The 15,140-nt window shown below is 41.7% G+C and overlaps 1 pseudogene; it reads left to right on the top strand.

Annotated features, from left to right (window-relative positions):
• The first annotated feature begins 5,630 nt into the window (after positions 1-5,630).
• Positions 5,631-5,751, top strand: LOC116904741 (annotated as a pseudogene).
• The last annotated feature ends 9,389 nt before the right edge of the window (positions 5,752-15,140 follow it).

Below are 15,140 nucleotides of genomic sequence, written 5' to 3'. Positions count from 1 at the left end.
GAGTGTAATCTGTGTACTCTAGCTAGTTCTGCCCACTCTGTGACTATTGTAGCGTTTGCTTAAGTTCTGTCACACACGCATCACCCGGCCTAGCATTTTCTTCATGTTTCTAATAATCTAGAGACTTACTATTTGTCTCTTTTAAATGTAGATCTCTAAGTTTCTGATGATTTGCTCTTCTACAGAGGGAAAGGCAAGCACTTGTGGTCAAGAGCCCTCTTATGCTCACCCCGAGAACCGTGTTATTTGTGATGACAGCTTTATAATTCCTCTTTCCTGATCTTCCTGCTCCATTTTCTGGCCCATGTCTCCATCTCGAGCTTTGTGCACTGAGGGAAACAATTCCTCCACAGAGAGTTTTTGCTGCCTCTTAGGGTTTGTTAAGTGAGATGAGAAATAACATGATTCATCAGGTGTTGAAATTCGCTACTTATAGTCCCCGAGAAAACATACCTATCTGCTCTTCAGATTTCTTACTTTTAAAGCAATTAGCACTTCACATTAGAAGTTGAGATGAGAGAGAGGAGTGATACCTCCACCTACAGCCTCATCCATATCCATAAGGTGCTTACTCTCCAATTAGAATTTCTATCAGCCCAACCTTCCACTTTCATCTGCTTCTCCTTCCAACGCTACTGTTCTAATGTATACTTATTAAAAGAGAAGTAGGAACTGTAGATGACTTTTATTTTGATCTGTTCATAGGTCTAAGTTTTAATTCTTACATTTTTATTTGAAATTAAAATTAAATCATTCTCCTTCAATTTTTCCATCCAACCCCTCTTACTCTTTCAAAGAAATTGGTGCATGCATGCATGTGTGTATGTGTGTGTGTGTGTGTGTGTGCATGTTTGTGTGTATGTGTGTATGCATATGTGTATGCATGTGTGTGTATGTGTGTGCATGTTTGTGTGCATGTTTGTGTGTATGTGTGTATGCATATGTGTGTGCATGTGTGTGTGTATGTGTATGCATGTGTGTGTGCATGTGTGTGTATGTGTATGCATGTGTGTGTGCATGTGTGTATGCATATGTGCGCATGTGTGTGTGTTTGTGTGCGTGTGTGTGTGTATGTATGTATTGTGAAAAAGGATGCAAGTTGGAGAAATCTTCTTCCTCATGGAAGAACACTGTTCCCCCACCATTGGTTATCCAAGACCAAATAAGTGGTCAGCCTTGAACTCACACATATGCAAACAGCATTCTGCAGACCATGAAGACTGTATCTACTTATAACCTATGTTATTGCTACCTTGCCAGGGTCTCTAGTCCCAGTCCTCACTCTGCCACCCCTGCTTGAATAACGTGCACGCCTCTGATAAATTCCAGGTAGTTCTTGCTCCTACATATTCAGCCAGCTCAGATATTATAACATTGTCTTCTAGAGTTGAATGGTTTCTCCTTTTATTAATCACTGTGATGTTCTCCTTCCTTGTAGAAGAACCCCTTAGTGCCCTGATGAGTTCTTCCAAATAGATTTCTCTTTGCAGAATATTTATTTCCTTAAAATGTAGCATGAAGGGGTTGGGATTTAGCTCAGTGGTAGAGCTGCCTAGCAAGCAAGGCCCCGGGTTCGGTCCCCAGCTCTGAAAAAAAAAAAAAAAAAAAAAAAAAATGTAGTATGAAGCTTTAAATCATTAGATTGAGTCCAACAGATTTTTTTTTAAAAAAAATACTATTCAAAAAGCAGAACAAAGCAAAGGTTTCCTTCTACCCTTGCTCAATATCCTTCATGGTGTTGTCTATCAGTGCATAGGCAAGCATGTATTTGCAGCTCAGTGTTTTCAAGCGGGATACTCTCGTATCTGCCTGTAAAGGTGGGAGGCAGGTCAGTCCTCCCCGCTCTCCAACCCTCGGGACAGACCAATAGCAATATTAACGCCCTTTCAATGCTCTATTTAAAAAATACTATCTTTTTTTCTGAGATTTTAAAATGGGAGGAGACCCTATGCTTTATTTGGCAGTTATCTCTTACTACACGGACATGGACCCTCCAGATATGACCGTGAATCTACTCTCTTTTTTTCTGAACAACTAACATTCCGTAGAACAGATAGAACATGGACAATTTCTAGTAAAACAATACATCACTTTTGGCGATATCGTGACAAGTACCCTTAGAGTTTAACTTCCTGTTTTGGGAGCTCCTCAAAGACGCCAGTCTTTGCTCAATGAATTTCCAACATGAGACTGTTAGGTGAAAGGATGTGTCTGTTACCTCTTCAGCAAGATGGCTAACTTGGCATGGAAATACAGTGACTTCACAGGTGCTTGGAAACAATCGATCTCGGCATGTCTTGTAATTTCCCTGCTGCTTTTATTTGCCTCTGCCCGGCGGGGTAAACTTTTTCCTTAGGACTATTGGCCATAGTAATCATCACGGTATTTCTTCTTCCAGGGAGCAGCTGTCTCCATAAATCACCTCTCCATGTCTGATTGGCTGCGTGTCTTTTGTTACCGTCAGTGTGGCCAACGTAGAATCCCTGTGGCCATAATTGTTATCCATACATTTTCCTACTCAGCGCATTACTGGGGAAGTGATTTAGCTTGATGCCCAGTTTCTGGGTCAGACTGTCCAGCTTCGAAATCCAACTTCTTTCTATTTGTGTAAGCTGGGGCTGAACACACATCATGTGAGATACGTTGAAAACAGTATCTAATTAGGGGACTGGATGGAGAATAGGTATGTAAATGTAAGTCATACAGAAATAGCACTGTCACAGAATAAACTAATATTTTTATTTGATATCATTATGCTAGAGCATATTTTGCTCAAAAAGTCTTTTAAATTAGTATATGGAATCTGTTAATTAGTTTGCTTAATGGATCATAAAGATTGCTCCATTCATGATTGTGCAAACCAATGGCCTTTGAATTTTAAGTCTGTGTTTACTTCAGTGTATTCATGGAAGTGAGAACTGAAGTTTGTAGTTTTCTCTGCATGGCTAGCCTACCTCAGTTGTATTTATTAAATAAGCTCTGCTGTCCTCTGGCATCTACCAGGCTGCCTTTACACTTGGTTTTTCCTTCACTCTCTGTGTGACTCCATGACGTTCCTGCCTATCCCTAGTGGTTTTTTGGTGATAGCATTACCATAGGTTTAATATTTGACAAGCTAGTCTCATATCAAGATTCCTTTATCAATAGGGGCTTCTTAGTGATTCTTAAATACTTCACGTTGTCCTTTCAAATGTTATTCAGCACACACACACACACACACTTACATACATATACACACATCTTTAAATTATATTTATCATTAATTTATATATATTTTGTGCACATGCATGTGTGTTTATATGTTTATGTGCACATGTGCATAAGTATGTGTGTGCATAAATATGTGTGTGCGTGTATGTGTGCATGTGGACACTAGAGGGCACTAATATCTATTAATAACTCAATAATAATAAGGATATTAATCAATATTAATCAATATAATGATCTTGGGTGCATCCTTGGGGATGTCATCCACCTCCTAAACCACGTGGTTGGGAGCCCCGAGGATCTTCTTGTCACCACATCTGTATTTACGTGCGGTATTGATCACCAATGCAGTCCAGCAAAGTTGTCTTCTTTTCCCATAGGTTCTGAGGACTGGACTCAGGTCCTCTCGTGTACGTAGCATGCATGCTCTTTGCAAACAGAGCGCCTCCCCAGCTCATTCTCTCTCACCGGTGCGGCCGTACGTGCTTCTTCAGAACACGCATCTTCTGCTTTCTCTTACCTCAATCAGGCTTCCTCCTCTTCCCCTCCTCGTCTTCTTTTCCTCTTCTCCGCAGTCACCCTTTTCATCAAAGCAGCTTTGTTTCTGTCAGCTTTTCAAATAGAAGCATGCAGAGGTGAGAAGGTGAGGTGCAGGAGAGGGAGAGCGGGTGCGGAGGGGCTGGGACGGGCTGGGACGGGCTGGCTTGTTTCAGCTCTGCCTGGCAGGTCTGTCCATTTTAAGTCCTTCAGGAGAGTCAGTTGTTCTCAACTCACATCGCCAAGGGCGCGCGGGCATAGCGCTGGAACGGGAAGATGCTTCAGCTACGTGCCAGCTCCAATGGATGGAAGCCATTGCCTGTTTTTCTCTGTGAAGAAAGATTCTGAAAACAACGGGTTTTTTTTGACAGTAGGTTTAATTATCAGATTTGAGTTCAGTTTTGGCTGTTACTTAGGAGCTGCCTCTGGCACATCCTAGCCATTCAGCGAGTAATTACTCAAATGAACCTCTATTGAGTCCTTTTAAGTTCACCGAGCCTGACCATCTGTATCTATAGAACAAATCCATAATAACAGCGCTATGCAGTTACTGTGAAGATGAAACAAAATGAGTGCCTTTGCATACAAATGTTTCCTCAGCAACAGACTGCTCCATTAATGCAACATGCAATGCGAAACTGAAAATTTGACCATTGACCTGAGAGTAACCTGTTGACCATTCACTGGACTTCTGTTGCTCTGTTGTTCTGTTTCCTTTTTAATGGTTCAACATTCAATAATGAGGGAGTAGGGAAACTTTGGTAGCATGGAATAGTCACTGAGCTTTAGGGCCATACATGAAGTTTGTCTGACACATCGTAAAATATGGTCTTGATGTTTCCTTAGTCCCTTAACCCCAAATTTGTGTGTGTGTGTGTGTGTGTGTGTGTATACATATATATGTGTGTGTACATGTGTGTGTATAAGTGTGTATGTGTGTATACATGTGTATACATAATAGATTCATATAAATTGAAATTGTAGCAAATAAATTCGAATAAAAACAATAAATGAAGAATTACATATGAAATTATATATAATATATATAATTTTTTTCTAATTTAGTAGTTATGTCAAGTAGCATATCTGACCACAAAATTATGTTGACCTGACTTAATGTATTTCAGTCTTTGAAATCTTAAGATTTCATCTGCAAGCCAGGCGTCATGGTGCATACTTTAATACTAGCACTTTGGAAGCAGAGGCAGGTAGATTTTTATGAGTTTAAGGCCAGGTTGGTCTACATAGTGTGCTCCAGGCAACCCAGGCTACATAGCGAGCCTCTGTCTCAAAAAGTATTTGCCAGGATAATAAAGATTACTTTGATTACTTGATCTTTGAAACATGGTTTTCTTCTCTAAGGTTAAATTTTTCTTGTTTATATCTACTGAAACTCAACCCTATCATTTTGAGTTTGAGCTCTTCAAATTGCCAGCAAATGAGGCCTATAATATCCGAAACTCAGTAAGTTTCTGCAGGTCAAGCAATCATGCCTTCTATAATTAATAGTAAATGTTAAATGATGTAATCACCTAGCCACAAATCTTCCATATATTAGAGGGTGTATATTTAAGTTTCTATCTTAAAGAATATGCCATACATGTGTTCTTTAATTCTCTGTGAACCAATTATAAGACATCTATCTATTGATTATCTATCTATCTATCTATCTATCTATCTATCTATCTATCTACTATCTATTAAAAGAGACTCATGTATACCTAGAAAAAAGATATTAAGACAATCAATTAGTTATTGCAGTAAAAGTATCTATTTATATCAAATACTAGCAAAGCTTCAGATATGGTGGAAAGGGGTAGTAAATATGTAAGATGAAAAGTCTAGAGGTCTAATACAAGGTAAGGACTACAGGAAGAATGTTGAAGCCTGCCCTGAGAGGCATCGGGTGGTGGCTGCTGTGCGTCAGGAATGGCAGAGAGGAGAGAGGCTGTGTCTGCCCTTAGTGTTCTGCCCTATGAACATCGGAATGATTAGTAGCCTACCATTCCCTGGAAAAAGCGAGCCTGAGATGGCCACCAGTCCAGCACCAGAGGGCCAGACAGGGAGCTAGCCTGAGACAACCACCAGTCCAGTACTGTGCAGGCCTGGGGGTGCGGGGTGGCCACACCCAAGATGATTCCTGCCCAGCACCGTAATACACGAGTTGGGCATAGCACTCCTGAGATGACCCCAGACACTCAGCGACCCCAGAAACCACTACAATGAACAAGTAAGTAGTGGAGAAATGGAGGAGAAAGAGAAGGATGAGTGCACCATGAGGAGAGGCAGAACTGGAGACTCGAGGCTAGTGAGGACCAGACTGGCTGGAGAGGCCACCTGGGACCATGGTGGGGTCCTGGCCTGTGCTACCATGGGGGCGGGGCAAGTCTAGGCCCATGGCTCGGTAGCGGCGGGGGTCTGTTATCACCAAAGGCCAGGCGAACACCTCTAGTCTGGGCTGCTGCCTAGGGACATGTTGATGTCTTAGAGCTGTGCAGAACTGGCCTCATTTCTCAACTGTCACTATGACAGAGCTGGTCCTGGTGTTATGAGAGCAGGAGAGCTGTCCCTACCTCATACCTGCTGCAGCACTCGAGAGAGCAGGCCCTGCACCTCATCTGGGCAGTGCAGTGGAGCTGGCCCTGATAGAGCCAGCAGGCCCAGCTCGGATACTCCCCAGGTCCAGGCTTGGAGTAGGCCCACTCCATGTTTACTCCTTGGTGAACTGCTGAATTGCATTAAGGAGCCAGACCAACACATCCAAAACTGTGGGATTTCCATGACACAGGATACAACAGGATACCTGAGAGGAATCCCAGTAAGGTTCCTGTATTAATAGCATAGCAGGAGCCAGAGGCCTCATACCAGACCATCGACTCACGGCCGTGAGCATTTGTAAGCAAAGGTGTGGACAAAAGGGTATGAGTGTGGGACACTCTGAGACACATTACAGCGTCCACAGTGAGATTTCTTTCTCTGTAGTGGGGAAAAGTTGCAAGGATGGAGGGTGGGTATGAGGAAAGGGAGAGGTGAGTGGGATTGAGGTGCATGGTGTGGAATTCAGAAAGAATCAATAAAAAGTAAAAAAAAACCCACATTTTGTGAAGTAAAAATGTTGCATGTGCTGTAGAGGATTTTGTGTGTGTGTGTGTGTGTGTGTGTGTGTGTGCATGTGCGCATTATATATATATATATGTGTGTGTGTGAATTATATATATGTGTGTGTGCATTACATGTATATGTGTGTGTGCATTACATATATATGTGTGTGTGCATTATATATATGTATGTGTGTCTGCTATATATATATGTGTGTGTATGCATTATATAAATATATGTGTGTCTGCATTATATATATGTGTGTATGTGCATTATATATGTGTGTGTGCATTATATATATGTGTGTGTGTATGCATTATATATGTATGTGTGTATGCATTATATATGTGTGTGTGCATTATATATGTGTGTGTATGCATTATATATATGTATGTGTGTATACATAACCCTCTACTCCTGTGTCCCCTAAAACAGACACAGGAATGGATAGCTATGTAGACTGATATATACTTTCCCTGACTCACTATGGTAATCTTTTATTATCTGTATGCATCCCATGGTAGCATATTGTGTACTGAAATAACTTACTTTTAGTAACAAGACAACTTACTTTGTAAAAGCTAAAGAACCACATTTAGTTTTCAAATGTTTGATTTTGGGGATTGGGAATGTAGCTCAGTGGGTGGAGTGCTTGGCTGTCATACTCGAGGCCCTGGGTTTGATCTCTAGAACCATATCAGCGGTATATGTCTGTGATTCAAACACCCCAGGAGACTCAAGATATACAGGGAGTTGGAAGCCAGCCTGGAATGGAATACGTGAGATCATGACTTGAGAGAGGGAGAAGAAGAGAAGAGACGGAGCGAGAAGGACAGAGGGACAGAGGGAGATAGAGGGGGAAGGCGGAAAGATGGAGGAAGTGAGAGAGCGAGAGGAAGAGGGAGAGAAAGAGAGTGACAAGGACAGGGACAGATAGAGAGTGAGAAGAGGAGAGGGGAGAGGAAGTGAAAGAGGAAGAAAGAAGGAGGGAGAGAGAGAGGGAGACAGAGGGAGGCGGGAAGGAGGAAGGGGGAAGAGGGAGAGGAAGAGAGGAAGAGGAATAGAGAGAGAGAAACAGCTACAGGGACAGAGGGAGAGAGAGGGAGGGAGAAAGAGAGAGAGGGAGGAAGGGAGGGAAGGAGGGAGAGAGGGAGAGAAAGTTTAGCCTAGGCTTAGTCATCCTTCAACTGGAGCACTGTCCTACTGAAGGTCATTTTGAGGTCAATAATATTTTCCAACCGTGACCTCTTCATAGGCCTCTCTTCTGTTGGCAACTGTCATTTCCTCCTTTTTCTCTTTTTCCTTTTCCGTTGACTGGGAAATCCCAGGGCTGGCCATGGTGCCACACCTTCATCAGTCACCCTCTGGTAACTCACTGAAATTCAGCGAAAAACGTTGTCTGTCACACAAGCCTGGTACTGAGTTCCCAGAAAGTGCCACTTAGTGACATATGAAATTTAATTAGTCCCCAAAAGCAAAGATCATGACCCCACATAATCCACTAGCCTGTCAGTCATGGGTCAGCTTGTCCACTCAGGTCAAAGGGCTGGGCCCCTGGATGGAGAGGTGTGTTCTTTTCGCTGGGAAATCTTTGAACCTAACTGAGAAGCATTTTTTACTTCCCGTCACAGGACGCTCAAACTGTCCTGTTTGGGGAGAAAATGAGAGGAGACAGGGATGATATACAGAGGGTCAGGAATTAGAACAGAGGTGTGTGGCAATGGGGGATGGGGAACTGGGGGTAGCCACCAGCAAGTCCCAGAGGCCAGGAAAGCAAGAGGCTCCCAGGACCCAACAAGGATGAGATTAGCTGAAACACCCAACAAAGGGAAGAGAGATCCTGTACAGACCATATCCAGAGGTTAGGCAAGGCCCCTGGTTGATGCATAGGGACACCCACCCTTCTTAAAATTTTAACCCAGAATTGCTCCTGTCTAAAGGAAATACAGGGGCAATGAGTGGAGCAGAGACTGAAGGAAAGGCCATCCAGAGACTGCCCCACCTGGGGACCCATCCCACATGCAGCCACCAAACCCAGTCACTATTGCTGATACCAAGAAGTGCTTGCTGACAGGAGCCTCATATGGCTGTCTCCTGAGAGACTCTGCCAGAGCCTTACTGATACAGATGAGGATGCTTGAAGCCAACCATCAGGCTGAGCCCTGGGACCCCAATGGAGGAGTTAGAGAAAGGACTGAAGGAGCTGAAGGGGTTTGCAACTCCATAGGAAAAACAACAACATAAAGCAACCGGACCGCCCAGAGCTCCCAGGGGCTAAACCACCAGAGTACACATGGAGCGAACCATGGCTCCAGCTGCACATGGAGTTCTGCAAAGGATGCCGGGTGGCTGGACTGTGGTGTCATGAAGAGAAAATGAGAAGCCACACCCTTCATGACATGAATTGCATTGGACAGTCAGCCTCGAATGTGGGGATGCTTAACTGTATTTCTGAGCACTATTTGAGAACCATGCATTAGAAGACCATGGAACGTATATTCACTCCCTTTGACAGCTTTCTTAGCTGAGAACAGCCCCCAAAGGCCTAAGATTACTCACACTCAACAGAGAACTATTATAAATACCTTTGACTTGAATCCCACGATTTACCTCACTATGTATGTGTTAAATTAGAAATTATTTTTTTTTAATGAAAGGCTTTTTTTGAGTGTGACTGTCAATACTCCAAACACATTGTAGAGTAAGGCTGTGTAAACTAAATATTCACAAGTAGAATGAGTACGTTGTGAATAGACTTTTCAGGCCGTAGTTTTGTGAATTAAGCTAAGGAATTTCCCAGGAACAAGGAAAATAAAAAGCCATTGCCACAAATCTAGATTATGCTTGGGAAATCTGATGCCTTGGCGTTCGTAGAACTGGTCACTGCTAGGATGGAGTTTTGTGCATTTGCTGCTTCTGCTGCATATTCTTCTGAAAATAATCATAGTGACAATTTTAAAGGCTTCAATTTATCCAAACTGCCGTTTGTATAATTCATAAACCCGTCCGTCGTATCTTAAAATAAATTATAACTGTAATCTCCAATAATTAACTTACAGTTATTGGATTCATGAATTGTGTTAACAGCATATTATTGAATTTTTGCCTTTATGAGTTCTCATGAAATGAAACTCAAAAGTGCTTTGAGTCTTCTGAACCACCGAGGGTTCACTATGCATGCAGAGGACTGGGGTTTTGATAGAGGGTTGAACACAGTCCAAAACCTGGATGCTGTACTCAAACCATTTGTTCTTCTCAATTATTTATAAAACCACCTGGCTTTCAACACATTCAACCACAGGCTAAAATTCATTTACATATCTTCATACTGATTCTCTGCTACTAGCCTTATTATAAAAAGCTTCTCTAGCGTTTCAATGCCAAGCACGTGATGGTTAGCATGTCCTTATGAGTTACATAAATGGTAATGAATTGGCTAACTTGAGGCTTTCATGATAAATTCTTGGGGGGCCATGATGGTGACTCAGCAGTTAAGAGCACTGGCTGTTCTTCCAAAGGACCTGGGTTCAATTCCCAGCAGCCACATGGCAGCACACAGCTGCCTGTAACTCCAGTTCCCCGGGATCCAGCAACCTCACAAGGACATACATGCAGGCCACATTCCAATGCACATAAAAAAATAACAAAAATAAAAGCATTTAAAAATCACTTCTTGCAATAGTTTCTGTGACGTTGGCAGGAAACGTGTGACACTGGGCTTTATCAGCGACCAGTTTTATAAATTTTATTGCTGTATTTCTTTAAGTTTTAAGGTAAATTTTGTAAATGGCCTTTCAGTCATTAAATTTTTAATATTAGTGGGTTTCTCATTAATCTATTTGGAAAAAGAGATATGATACCAGCTCAAGTAACTCTGGTAACCTGTCTTGACAGAACTGTTACATTGTCCATGATTTGAGCCACGTCCATATTATAGCCATTAACTACAAAATAAAGACAAAAACGTGTCATTGTATCTGCTGTGCGAAAAGTAAAATCGCGTAATAACATAGGCATGGCGGTTGCTTACGACTTCACATTTAGTACTTTGTTCGAAAGTGACCCATGACCCGTTTAAGACCAAAGTTCATGCAACTGCCAAGTAATGGCGGCTTTATTGTGAGTCTCCGGGATGTGAAGTGCACAGAAAGGAATTCACAGAGATAAGCTGCTAGGAATGAACGAGTCCTGCCTGAGCCTTGAAGACTTTCTCAAAGGCAAATGAAGACAAAGAATGAGAGGAATAAATTATTAGAAGAGGCCAATTTTATCCTGCACCACCACCACCACCACCACCAGAAATAAACAAACAAAAGCAAAAACCCCAAACAATAACAAGGCACGAATTCCTAGGTTTTGACCATTTTTATGCCGTTCAGAGTGAGTCCCACACATTCACCAAGCATGGCAGACATTTTCCAGTGTGCTAGCTAGGCCCTTATGGCCAGGGCTAAACCCTAACTATGTTGTCCGGTATTTGGAAAGGGGGTAATAATTCCCAGACAAAATGCCAATGTTCCCTGTAACCTGCACATAGCCCAATCATGCACATGTGCGGACGGCACATAGGTGTGAGGAAGGCAGGTATTGACCACACCAGAGTCACGTATCTAGTTCCTCCCCTCGGCGATAACTCCGTCATTTTGTATCACCGCGGCTTGGCTTGGTGCTGAGCATTCCGTAGCTGAACTCCATGTGATGAGTTAATTACATTCAGTGTAACTTCCCTAAGCAGCGCTCTGAGCATCTGTTTCAATGGCTGGGGGATTGTTTTGACGTTAGGTTTCTTTGGAGAAAGTTGGTAGGTCTTTCAGATCTTATCTCTTCTTGTTGTTATTATTGTAGAGAAAACTTGCTTTCTGAGCACTATTAATCAGCATTTGGATTCCAAAATAATTCTTCTGGTCGTGAGAATCAGCGGCAAGGTCGCACGCTCTGAGCGTTGTAGGACGTTCTCCACAATCTCAGGTGTAGTAACTCACCGATAATGTGGGGAGTATTTTCTCACAGTTGAAATGCTACTGAATAATTTTCCCATTACATCAGTAGACACGGCATTGAGCCCAACAATATTAAACAAATCCTTCTTTTTTATTTAACTATACTAGAAAGCTTTCAGGAACATATATTATTCATAGACGATTTCATCATGGAAGTTGCACGCTGAGGATCCGAACAGGAAAAAAAAATGATTATTGCTGTTGTTCTAGAGAGCATGGGAATCCTGGCCTCTATTTTACAGTGGCCTGGACCTTTTATTAAATGAAATTAAAATTCATTAGGCTGAGTAGAGCGTTCAGTGGCAGAGAGCCTGTTTATAACGTTCATAATTTACCCTGGATTTGGTCACCACCCAAAGTAAGTCATAATAACAACCAAAAGCAAATTAAAATTTACCTTGCCTTGAATGTCACTGGTGAAAATGAGTCTGTCTCAGCATTTGCCAATGCTGTCAGGCATTGTCACATACTATGCAGTGCCAAGGGGACATAGGATGGACTGTCAGTGGGATGAAAGGACACACGCACCCTCAGTCGACAGCACAGACAACTCATTGCTGCTACTGCTTATCATCCCACCTTTCTTTTGGTCCATCTCCTTCAGGACGCCCACCCTCCTCCCTCTAGGGCAGGAGCTTCTGACCAGCTGACTCTGCAGTTCTTTTACTAGGTCTAGGAGCGACATCCCAGACTGGCACTTCTATCATAGAAACTGGTTTGAAGGTTGACATATACTAACTCTTGGACAGCCCAATCAGATTCAACCTTCTAATAATAAAACAAGACTGGATTTGCCAGGGTCTGCCTCAGACCTGTGTCGTTCTAGGAAAGAGAACTAAGAAGAGATACAGAACCTGGCAACATTGTATCAGCTGTGTGTACCGGTAAATCTTCCTCAGCTATGATTACAGTTGAATCGTCCTCTGAGCTTTGAGTATTTATAATCAATAAGTCACTTTTTGATTAAACTAAACTGAATTAAGGTCTGTTTAGTTCTAGCCAGAAAGGTTTGTCACTTCTGGTTTGCAAACAAGACTGCATGTAATTGAAAAAGTTACCTGGCAATGATGTCTGTGAAAATTCCGAAGGAGCTCAAGTTAATGGAATAGTTAAAGAAAACTAGTAAAACTAGTAAAATAGCAAAGTAATTTGAAGGCAGCTTTAAAATTTCACCAAACTACTTTGGGAAAATTCAACTTATTTGAAAATGAGACGTGAGAGGGACTAGGTCACATTCCTTCCTTTCCAGCTTTTACTCCATAATTTCACTATAGTTTAGTATTTCAGACATGTCCATTAACACTTTAATATACAATTAACATGTAAGTGGAAACAGAATTATTCTTTATACAATTTAAGAGTTAATTATAATAATTTATTATTATGAAATAGTGCATACATATGAAAATGTATTAGAAACATTACATGTATAATATATAATACACAAAACAACATACAACAACAAACACCAGGAGATCTACCCATCTAATGTATTTAAAACATACATTGCTACAGTATATATTGAAATAAAATATTGAATAAATATCTCTCATTCTCTTTCCTATGTGTAGTTATCATTCGGAAGTTGCCATTCTCATACATTTTTCCTATTCCACTGTCTACCTGTGAATTCTTACGTAACAAGTAGGTATTGTCTATCTAAGTTTAAGTGTATATTTTCCTATACTGAGCTTGCTTTTTAAGTGAAATATTATGTTCGTGAGAGTAGTCCACATGAGCAGCTTTTCATTCTCCTTCACTGTAGAATAATGTTCTATTACAAGTTCTTCACAGGTTGAGCGTCAGGCTTGGGCTGAGGCATTTCCTGCAGTTGTAAGACTGCCCACGAACCACGAGATGATACTGTGCCTCCATCATGAGGAGAGATCACAGGTACTACGAGGATGCAGGGAGCATCCAATACAGGCTAAGCTCATCGTAGTTTTCAAGTCATTAATTACTAATTGTTTTGTATATCTTATATTAAAGGCTCATAGAAACATCACCTGCATATTATAGCATTTCAATATGTAGATTGTAGCCACAATTTAATATGTTTTCTTTCTTTCGAGTTTTAAATATTTTATCGAAAAGGTGTTGAAATATCTCAGCATTAACCTAAGGAGAGCCCCATAGACTCCATCAGTCCACCAAGGAGGCCGATCACATAGGCAAGGTTGAGAATCTCTGTTCCCCACTGTGCACATCTAAGTATCTACCTGAGAGGAACGAGTGTACAGGCCTTATACAGCGTGTCAGGGAAACATTCCTGGAAGTGTCCTTCATAACAGGCCATGAATGATGTGCTGTGCATTAGGATACCGCTTTAGCAATGAAATAAACTTCACCTCGAGCTGTGGCTCCCTGCTCAAACACACACACACACACACACACACACACACACACACACACACACACACACGGCATGTGCGAGGCCCCGTGCTTCACCTCTAGCACCAGAAAACAAACTAAAACCCCCAAACTGATTAGTGACATTCTCGGCAACATGAACTTCAAAATACTGCGCTAAGCAAAAGAAGTTAAACACAAACCTAAAAACATTTATGATTCTGTGTATATGAAGTGTTTAGGAAAGTCATTGTTTTCCCAGTCACAGAAAATCACCAGACGCTGCAAGCTAATATTGCATACATTGTCCTACCAAGGAATGTATCAAAAATTTTTCATCTGAATACTTTTTCTTTAATTTTCCTTAAATTGTCAGCAATTTTGTGAGCCATTTTCTGGAACTATCAGAACAATGTGTGTCACAGGCACTGTTTATGTGACTAAGCAGATTTGAGGCCATGAAACATAAGACTTCAGTCAGGGAACATTACCTATGCCAGCTGATTGACAGTGTTGGGACTATGGACTTGTGAGTCTCTCTCTATATATACTATATACTATGTAGCCATTCTATTTGAGTTAAATAACGTATGTTTCAGGTTAGATATAAAAATACAATGTATCATGCCAAGCAACCAGAGCTTCCAGGGACTAAGCCACTACCCAAAGACTATACATGGACTGACCCTGGGCTCCAACCTCATAGGTAGCAATGAATACCCTAGTAAGAGCCCCAGTGGAAGGGGAAGCCCTTGGTCCTGCCAAGACTGAACCCCCAGTGAACGGGATTTTTGGGGGGAGGGTAATTGGGGGAGGATGGGTAGGGGAACACCCTTATAGAAGGGGAGGGGGAGGGGTTAGGGGGATGTTGGCCCGGAAACCGGGAAAGGGAATAACAATCGAAATGTAAATAAGAAATACTCAAGTTAATAAAGATAAAAAAAAAAA

Source organism: Rattus rattus, chromosome 6, assembly GCF_011064425.1.
Source record: "Rattus rattus isolate New Zealand chromosome 6, Rrattus_CSIRO_v1, whole genome shotgun sequence".
NCBI classification, from domain to species: Eukaryota; Metazoa; Chordata; class Mammalia; order Rodentia; family Muridae; genus Rattus; species Rattus rattus.
The sequence above is the reverse complement of the archived record's forward strand: the minus strand, read 5'-3'. Positions and strand labels throughout refer to the sequence as shown.